The sequence below is a fragment of the Galeopterus variegatus genome, unplaced genomic scaffold (assembly GCF_000696425.1).
Source record: "Galeopterus variegatus unplaced genomic scaffold, G_variegatus-3.0.2 Scaffold620, whole genome shotgun sequence".
In the NCBI taxonomy this organism is placed as follows: Eukaryota; Metazoa; Chordata; class Mammalia; order Dermoptera; family Cynocephalidae; genus Galeopterus; species Galeopterus variegatus.
In genome coordinates this window covers 415,255-424,453 of record NW_007726731.1, presented here as the reverse complement: position 1 = coordinate 424,453, position 9,199 = coordinate 415,255, and the positions used below count along the sequence as shown (strand labels likewise).

Below are 9,199 nucleotides of genomic sequence, written 5' to 3'. Positions count from 1 at the left end.
GCGGTAGACAAAAAAAAAAAAAAAAAAAAAAAAAAAAAAAAGAGAGAGAGAGAGAGAGACTCTCCTCTTCTTTTAAAGCTCTCAGAACCACGTCCCTGACCACCATTTTTAATCAATTCACTATTGCAGGGTCCTACAATCCACTCACCTCTTCAAGGCTCCACCTTTCAATTACCATAAGAGGATTTCCCACCCTCTTAACAATCACAGCAGGGGCTAAGTTTCTAATACATAAAGTTTGAGAAACACAGCTCAAGCTTCAGGGAGTTTTGGGGGGACATAATTCAATCCACTACATAAGCCAAGAAGTCACATCCCCACTTATGACTTTAAATCTCACCCCTTTCCACTTCCCCTAAACCTTGCTTGGTCAATTATTTTCCTTTCTTGCAAGTTCAGTCTTTTCTAATAAATGATCTCCTCTGCCCACCAACATGTTCATGTCTCCATTATACTGAAATGATAATCCTCTTGTCTTCATTTAAGTTCTTGAGTTCCATCTTCTTTCCCCATCAACAGACTTCACAAGAGAGGCAGCCTTGACCCCTCACTGCTCAGTCACTTCACTTGTAATCCTGTTTCCACTCCTATGTCTCTGGGTGGCCAGGTGATTTTAATGCCCTGTTTATTACCTTTATTTGGTTAACTGAGGGTTTTTCTTCCTTTCCATGCTAACAGGGAGCAGCAGGCAAGAAAATTCTTAAAATTCTTTAAATCTGTGAAACTTTGCCCCTGAAAGCCTTCCCCCGGACTCACCCTAGAAAAAATGCCTCCTGAAGGAAACAACTAACTAACTAGCCATTTGACCTTGGATAATTCATTTAAATTCTCTGGGCCTTAGTTGCTGAATCTGTAATATTACTAAATTGTGTCAAGATCCTTTTCCTGACTTAGGAGTTTTGGCATATAGGAAACTCCATCCTATTAGATTAAAAAAAGAGCAAAGGAAAACCTCGGGCTGGCCTGGTGGCGCACTGGAGAGTGCGCCGTCTGGGAGTGCGGCGGCGCTCCCGCCGAGGGTTCGGATCCCATGTGGAGACCGGTTCCCGCTCACTGGTTGAGCGCAGTGCGGGCGCAACACCGAAGGTTGCGATCCCGTTGCTGGTCCCCGGTGCGGGCGCGACACGGAGGGTTGCGATCCCGTTACCGGTCAGTAAAAAAGACAAAAAAGAAAAAAAAAAAGAGCAAAGGGCAAAGGTGTCCCCAATATCTCTTGTCCCTAGGGAGAACAGTAAAGTGAGGAGATGGCCAACTCTTTGAGAGCTCATGGAGAAAGGGTAGTTAGGGGACAGAGAGGTAAGGAGAGGCTGGGCAGTGTGGAATAGCAGAGGGGTGAAATAAACGCTTTCCTTATCACAGCTGTAGATACTCATCGAACAAGAAGCTAGGTGCAGGCTCTGAGCATGTGGATCCAGGATGTGCTGAGCTTGAAGCATATCCTTGACCTGTGCTAGCTCAGTGTATGGGAATACATACATGTCCCCCCCCAAAATGAAGATCTGTAGTACAACCACCAACTATTGTGGTTAACACATCAAACTTCCCTGTTAGAAGGTGAGTACCTTGAAGGCAGGCAGCCTCTTTTTTCAGTCTTCATAGCTCCCCAGCCCACCGTAAGTAGGCACTCACAATTTGTTAAATTGAATGGAAGAACATTCTTAGATTTTACTCAGCTTGGTACTGAAGGGAAATTCTGAGACTGATTCAGAATGATTAATATATTGAATTATTTTAGCACCAATGTTTGCACTTTATATATTCTACTTATATGAAAACTTTCCTCATTTTTTTACTTATTTATTCATTTATATCTGTTTCTTCTGCAATGTAAGCTTTTGAGGACAGAAATTTTCCACTGCATCCCCAATATTTAGAATAATAATGTTTGGCATACAGTGAGCTTTTAATAAACATTTATTGAATGATTGCATGAATGAATCTCTGGATGAAATCTCTATTTATGATTCCTGTATTTGAAAACTTGGGGCCTGCCAGCTTGCTTTGGGGATTGAGGAAGTATAGCCAGGAATTTCCCCTTTTCTGGTTTCTCATGCCTTTCCTCTGCCTAAGTGGCAGAATTTGGGTAGCCCTGGAAAGTGAGAGGGAAAAAGGAGTATGCTTCCCCATCTCCCACCAAGCTGAGAGAGTGAACCTTTCTTATTCTCATAGCCACCCAGGAAGTTCCACTGTCATCTGCTTGAATCTGGTGTTGTCTGCTGCTCAGTGGTGTCATGGGATTGCAGGAAAGTTTTGGCCAGGGGAGAGCCAACCCTGCATGAGTTGTCTAAGGGCTCCACAGTGAACCCTGCCTGGGGACTCCACAGAGAGCACTAGTGGGCCCCACCATGAGCTCTCACCCACGTATCAGCTACCTTGGGACACCCTGTTTCCCAGCACCAGCAGCTGAAAGGCCCATCTTCACCAGAAAATTCAGTGATCATTGGTCAGCCAAGATGAAGGAATGAATTAGTATATTGGCTGTTTAGTTGCATCAGCACATAAAGTGCAGAAGTGTGGGTTTTTTTCCTGAGACCCAAATCTAATGAAGAATAAGGCTGTTGGCTTTATGCTGAATGCAGAAGGCCCTGCCCTCTGGGAGTTCACAGGCTGGTAGAATCTACCACTTCATGATAGTGGAAAAGGGATCATCCTAGCAATGATCCCTACTTGCTCTCAGAAAGGCTGGCTGACCTAAGAAGAGGGAAAGTTCATCTTTGGTGGCTTCTGTCTTCCTTTCTGTGACACTTACCTCTTTCAGTGTCCCTACCTCCCCAAACTGGGAAGAAAACCATCTGCTTGATTGAATCCATGAGAAGCCTAAGGCACAGGTAATTTGCTCCTCCTCCTATAAGTATTTAAATTCTAAAAGAAGATTGCTCAAATAAGTAATCATTGTGTCCTTTGATTTATAACTCCTTTGAGGAATAAAATCCCAGGAAAGAATCCAAAAGTGAAAAGGGGTAGAAAACATCCCAAATTTTCAATAATAGGGAAATAGTGAAATCAATAAAATTGAATACTAGCTAACCCTTAAAAACCAAGAAGTTTGAGGCATATATATATAAATCTATAAGAAATGTTGAAAAAGAAAACTAGAACATAGTTTATGCACAGATTACATGTCTGATTACTGACTTGTAAAAATATATGCACATTTATATACTGAAAAAATGTTCTATATGACTAAATGTGTCTAACTCAATGCCCTGCACATACATAGAAGACATTTAGTAATGTTTATTGAATGAAGGAAACAGAAGTAAATTTAGAGAACTGGTTGGAATTTATTCATCAGATTTCTTTTACTGTAAAGCTGCTTAAATGCATAACAAAGGAATTTTTATAAAGAAGATCAACTTTTCAATTTCACATATAAGACAGGAAGAGAAGGAAATACCAAAATGTTAAGAGTAATGGGGTCTGAGTCGTGAGCTACAGGTAATTTCTATTTTTATTTATCAACTTCTCAGTATGTTCTCAATTTTCTACAGTAACCCATAGTGAGGGAGAAATTATTTGTTTAAAGGATCATCCTGAGATAGCAAGTTATAAACCACATGGAATGAATCTCTGTTGTTGAAATTGCAGGCGCTATGATAAGCTTGGGGGTGGGGATACATCTGGCATCTCTCAAAGCACACAACACAGGCCACTGCCAATGCAACCCTCCTACGTATACAACTGGCTTTGGCATCCAGACTTCAAAACTGAGATGCAGCCACTACAGCAAGTCTGACTGAAGCCTACCTATGTTATGGAGGCATCCCTGTGTTTTATACCATTAATGCTCAGGAAAATAGATTATTTTGTAATCTCAGAAGGGTGCAAGGAAAGCATTCATTGCAGTGTGCTTTTAACAGTGAAAAGTTAAAAATAACCAAAATGTCCATCATAGAGAACATAATCCCTAAAATTCAGATATAAAAAAACAAAAGGCTTTTATGGTACTTTCATCTTCTTAGTTAAAATTAGTGTGCATGGATAATGTCCATCCTAGGAGAAATAGGACAGTTGCTAAGACTAAAAGATGTGAAATGGTTACTCAGGAAAGGAAGACTGTTATTTAAACATGATCACACCTACATTGCCATTAGGATCAGGACACAGAACTGCATATACCGCTGGAGAATTCACCACTAAGCACAAAGCGAGGTAATGTTGTTAAGTAGTTAGCTCTAAAAAGTGAACTAACATAGAGCCTAAGAATATTTTTAAAAATAACTGCTGCATAAAGTACAGGAATAAAGTTATAGCAATTAATCAATGAGATCTGATGAGATATCAGAAATCCTATTTTTGGATAATGAAACACTGACATGATAAGTCATTTATTTGACTTAAAAAATCAACTTCCTCGGAAAAAAGTTTTATCACCCAAATAACTGTTTAGGGGGTACTAGAACTGAAAGAAACTCTAAGAAACAATCCAAAATGAGTATCACGTGGAGGCAAATACCATTCAATTTGCTTAATGACAGCACAAATATTTTCAAATTGTTAAAAAGAAATTTATAAGATACTCCAAATGGAACTCTATGTATATGTAATACCTACCTCTACTTGATACACATGCTAGAAGATAGTAACCTTTAGCAGAGTTTAGAGGTTGTTTAAATAAAGCAGAATTTTGATAGGCTCAAAGTAAAGCATGGTAAAAGGGGTCAGCATCCAGTCTGGATGGCAAAGTGGACCCACAGTACTGTTGTTTGGAAACAATAAAATTAAGACAGACATAGAATGCTGTGTCCAGAAACCCCTTATCTAAAGTGGTGTGCCTGGGCTGTAAATCGTGGTTGCATCTTTGTCAAGAAAGACTTAGATTCTCCAGGCAAGAGAGGGATGCTTCATTTTTTACCGATATAATTACAAATATCAAAGTTTCTGATATCTATGACTTTAGAGAACAGTTTCTCAGTGAGAAGGAAAGTGGTAGTCAAAGAAGGCAACTATTATAACACTTTACAGCTGCAATATGTCCTTAGGAGACACTGTATCCTGTTAACTTTACAGCTGTCTTAATCTGTGCTGATTATTCTAGCCTGATTTTTACCTTCTCAGTTTGAGCTAATTTTTACTTTCTCATGGCTAAGTGTTGAGCACTACGTTTACTCTTTGCAACAATCTTTTGAGGCAAGTGCTAGCATCCTCTTTTACAGATGAGGACACTGAGACTTGGAGATGTTGATGTGGTTTGGCCAAGGTCACACAGCTAGTAAGTGTCAGAGTCATTTCAGATCTTGCCTAACTCAAAATGTATTCTTCTTAATATCTGTACTTCAAGCAAATGTAGAAATTAACGACTATTCAAAGTAAAATTGATAAAATCCAGAGTTGGTTATATGTATGGTCATGTGCTGTAGGTGGAATAATAGATTGGAACAAATTTTCTGGAGATCAGTTTGGTAAATATGTAGGGAAAAAAATTAAACACGTACCCATTAAGCCAGCAATGAATCTCTTAGAAATTTAAGAAAATAATTTCCAAACTTCACAGGAGCATACATTAGAATTACAGCATTTACAAATGTAAACACACCAATAAAAAACAGAAATGATATAAACATTTTTAGTAAGAAGCTGGTTAAATGGCTGAAAAAATATACAGTGCAAGAGTATTCAACTAATAATGATGAAAATATATTGTACAATAAAAGAACCAGATTATTGATGAGGATTTACAGTGTGGTTTTACTTTTATGTAAAACTGAATACCTATACTGTATTTATATGTGCAAATTTACATACAGTGATGTGTAGAAAGGTGTTCACTGTGTTTTTCTGTTTTTCTTTGGTCATTTTTTTTTTAACTTTTTTGTATTTTTCTTTATTGTTAGAATATTTTATGAGCTTATCATTAATACAAAACAAAAAACTTTGAAAAAAGTGTCAAAGTTAAATCAGCTCTTGCCTCAGTAACTGGAGTGATTTCATGTACACTAGCCATATGTTTTACAGAACTGGAAATGCTTTGGAGGAAATGCAACAGGTTATAAATCCTGGTCATAGAACTAGTGTATTTCTATTCCACCAAAGGATTATTATTAATGTATGAGGTCAATAGGGCCTGGACTAAAACCAGATCTATCTGGGCTATAAAAATTAAATGTTGTCCTACATTTTCATTCAAAAAATCTCTTCAAAGCACTTTCACTTAATTGGGGTCAGTCCTACTTGTTGATTGGGAGTAAAGAAATTTTCACTTAAATAGCTAAAGTAAATGGATTTCAGAGAGGTTACTGTGAGGATCAGGAAGTAAATCTAACTAATGAATCCAGTGGTAGCTGGAGTTAAGGAAGTGGGACTGTTTAGTAAAAATAAATGGAGCCAGAGAGTAGTTGAATATGATCAGAGAAAGGACAACATATTGGGAGAGATAAAAGGATGTTATAACTGTTTTGGCAAGTGATTATACTTGTAGAGGAAGGAGAAAAAAGTCAAAAGGTCTTACTTAAGAAAGAGTATCACTCTAGAAGAGGAATTCTTTTTTTCGCATCCATGGATGGTTATGGCAATGTAAATAATACCTTAAATTTCATTCATCATTTAACAAAATCTCAGTACTGTGTGTCTTGAAGATGTTTTAAAGTTAAGACACTGGGCTGCAGAGTGGAGATGACATAGGAGATGCTCAGTCCCCCTGGGTCCAGGTGTCAGGCCACTCCCTTTGGTCTCAAACCACTCCCCTAGGACTCAAGCCCCACCTCTGAGTCTTGAGCTGTGATGGCCTGTAGCTAAAGTAAATGGATTTCAGAGAGGTACTGTGTGAACAGTATCAGCATGAGGAGACTGAGACCACAAGGGGCAGATGTATTTAATCTTGGTGGCTGAGCATGCTCATTAAAAGAGTATGTCCCTTAAATGACCTCCCCCTGGAGGGGCTAGAGAGCATGAAGTGGAATCTGACGAATGAGCATGCTCTAAAAGAGACCAACAGAGCGTATGCAAGACTAGGTTACAAAACTGGGAACCACCCCCTTTGTTGAATATTCATTAGATATCATGAATATGTATAAACACTGAGGTTATAAAAGTTGAAACCAGGAAAAAGGAAGGGTTATTGCTGACTTTCCTGGAGCCAGTCAGAACTTTGCCTGCAGTGTGTATTTCTTACTTTTTGTATCAAACTTGCCTTTAGCAGGCTGTGCTCACTCTTGAGCCAGCCTGGACTTTGTGAAGTATGTATTTCTTACTTTTGTATTAAACTTGCTGTGGCCGCAGCTAACTCTCTGGAGCTGGGCCACACTTTTCTTGTGAAGTCTGTAATTCTTATTCTCTGTATTAAACCTATTTTCACTTTCTACTGTGACTCTGCTCTTGAATTTTTTCCTGTGGCGGAGTCAAGAACCTGGTAGAGCACAGGGTGGGTTGAGGCCAGCTATCGGGCCTCCTCAGACCCTCTCCTCCTGTATTAGGGGGACTGGAGGAAGGAGATGCAGGAGTTATTACAGTTGAAGCTATGGAAATAAACAGAACCAACCTGAGTGGGAGGAGAGGAAGAAAAAAATAAAACCTTGAGGATACCAGCATTTTATGGCTTTGTAAAAAAGGAGCAACCAAGAAAAGTGCTGGCAAAGGGAAGTTCAGAAAACAGGTAGAGAGACAGGAGAATGATGTAAAAGACAGGGGAGGAAAGGAGAGTTTCAAAAAGTTAGAGTTAGCAGTATCAAGTGCTGTAGAAAGACCAATGATAGGAAGACTAAAATGTCCACTGGATGTGGCAATCAGTGGGTTACTAGAGTCCAGTGGAGACAGGAGTATTTGTACAAGTGGCTCATTTGTATGCACCAGAGGCCAGAATGAAGTGCTCTCATATGTCTGGATATTGGACTAGACTGGGAAGTAGGCCGCATAGAAGGGGACTAAACTGGTGAACGCCTGAGGTATTTTTAGCTGTTATTGGGATGGGAACTCTGCAAGTGGCTAGAAATTACTGTTAAAGCAGGTGAAGGCAAGAGCTAATGAAATGCACCTAGGTCCTCAGTAATAGGGCTTTGACAAGAATCAGTTGAATGGAATATATGAGGGTACTTCAAAAAGTTTGTGGAAAAATAGAATTGAGAGATAATACAAATTTTTCCATGAACTTTTTGAAGTACCCTTGTATGAATAAATGGGGGGTGGGGGGCCTAGAGGTTGTGACCAGGCCAGGAAGAGGATGATGATATAGACTGATAGCAGGATGGAGTACGTGCCTGTGGAAGAAGTTGCTCGTTGTCGCAGAGAGGTGCCAGGGAGGTTGGTGTTTTCAAGGCAGTCAGGTTTCAGTTAGAGAAGGATGGGAAGGCCTTAAAGATTTGCAGAGGTTGCATTAAGGTAGAAAAGACAAGAGAAGAAACAGCAGGAAACGTTGGGAGACAGCAGCAGGACAGGATTGAGGCAGGTGAAGGCAGCTAAACGGGGATAAGAATGCAAGAAAGGAAAGGGGAGATGTACGCTTTACAAAGCACTTCCACAGCTAGTGACTCATTCATCCTTAGGACAACCCAGGAAGAAAGATGGGTAACGTATCGCCAGCCTTTGGAATGAGGGATCCTTCCAGATAAGGCCATCATGGCTCAGAGACGCTGTTCAGCTGCTGTTTGATTCCTCTGGTGACAACGAACACTCCACTTTTGGAAGCAGCACTTCCAATATAGAACCAAAAAAAAAAAAAAAAAAAAGTAGAAAAGAAAGGTGCGGGCCCCCTGAGGAGAACGACCGGTGAATGACAGACATTTTAGGTAATTCATGGAATTGCAGAGCTAGACGTCTCAGTCACATCTTGTCGTCTGTAAAACGAAGGGGGCAGATGATCTTTCTTTCCCCTTGTCTAATGGCCTGTGAAATCATCTGGGCAACCAGCTCCCAATTTCACAGAGTAAAAAACGAGGCCCGCGGGATGCGTCTCGCTTGAAGTCACACAACACGTTAGTGGAGGGACAGGCCCAGACCGACTCCTCCCCAGTCTACAGGGCCTCTCGCCGCCCCACCACCTTCCTAAACATAAAGAACAGCGGGAGGCTGCAGGCCGGGCGGCCTAGCTGAGAGACACCGCGGTTCGAGGCCGCTCCCCGGCAGCAGTCAGAGAACGCCCCGCGGGGTGGGGCGGGGAAGAGTTTGGATCTCCTGTGCCACTTCGCTAAGACGCGGGCTGGGCGGGCCTGCGGCCGACAGAGGGCGCGGGGCGGCTCCTCGCTCCGCGGACCGGGCGTGGGGCGCG

General features: G+C 40.9%; 1 pseudogene; it reads right to left on the bottom strand.

Annotated features, from left to right (window-relative positions):
- LOC103588819 overlaps positions 1-9,199 on the bottom strand; it is a 54,814-nt pseudogene that overhangs the window by 33,330 nt on the left and 12,285 nt on the right.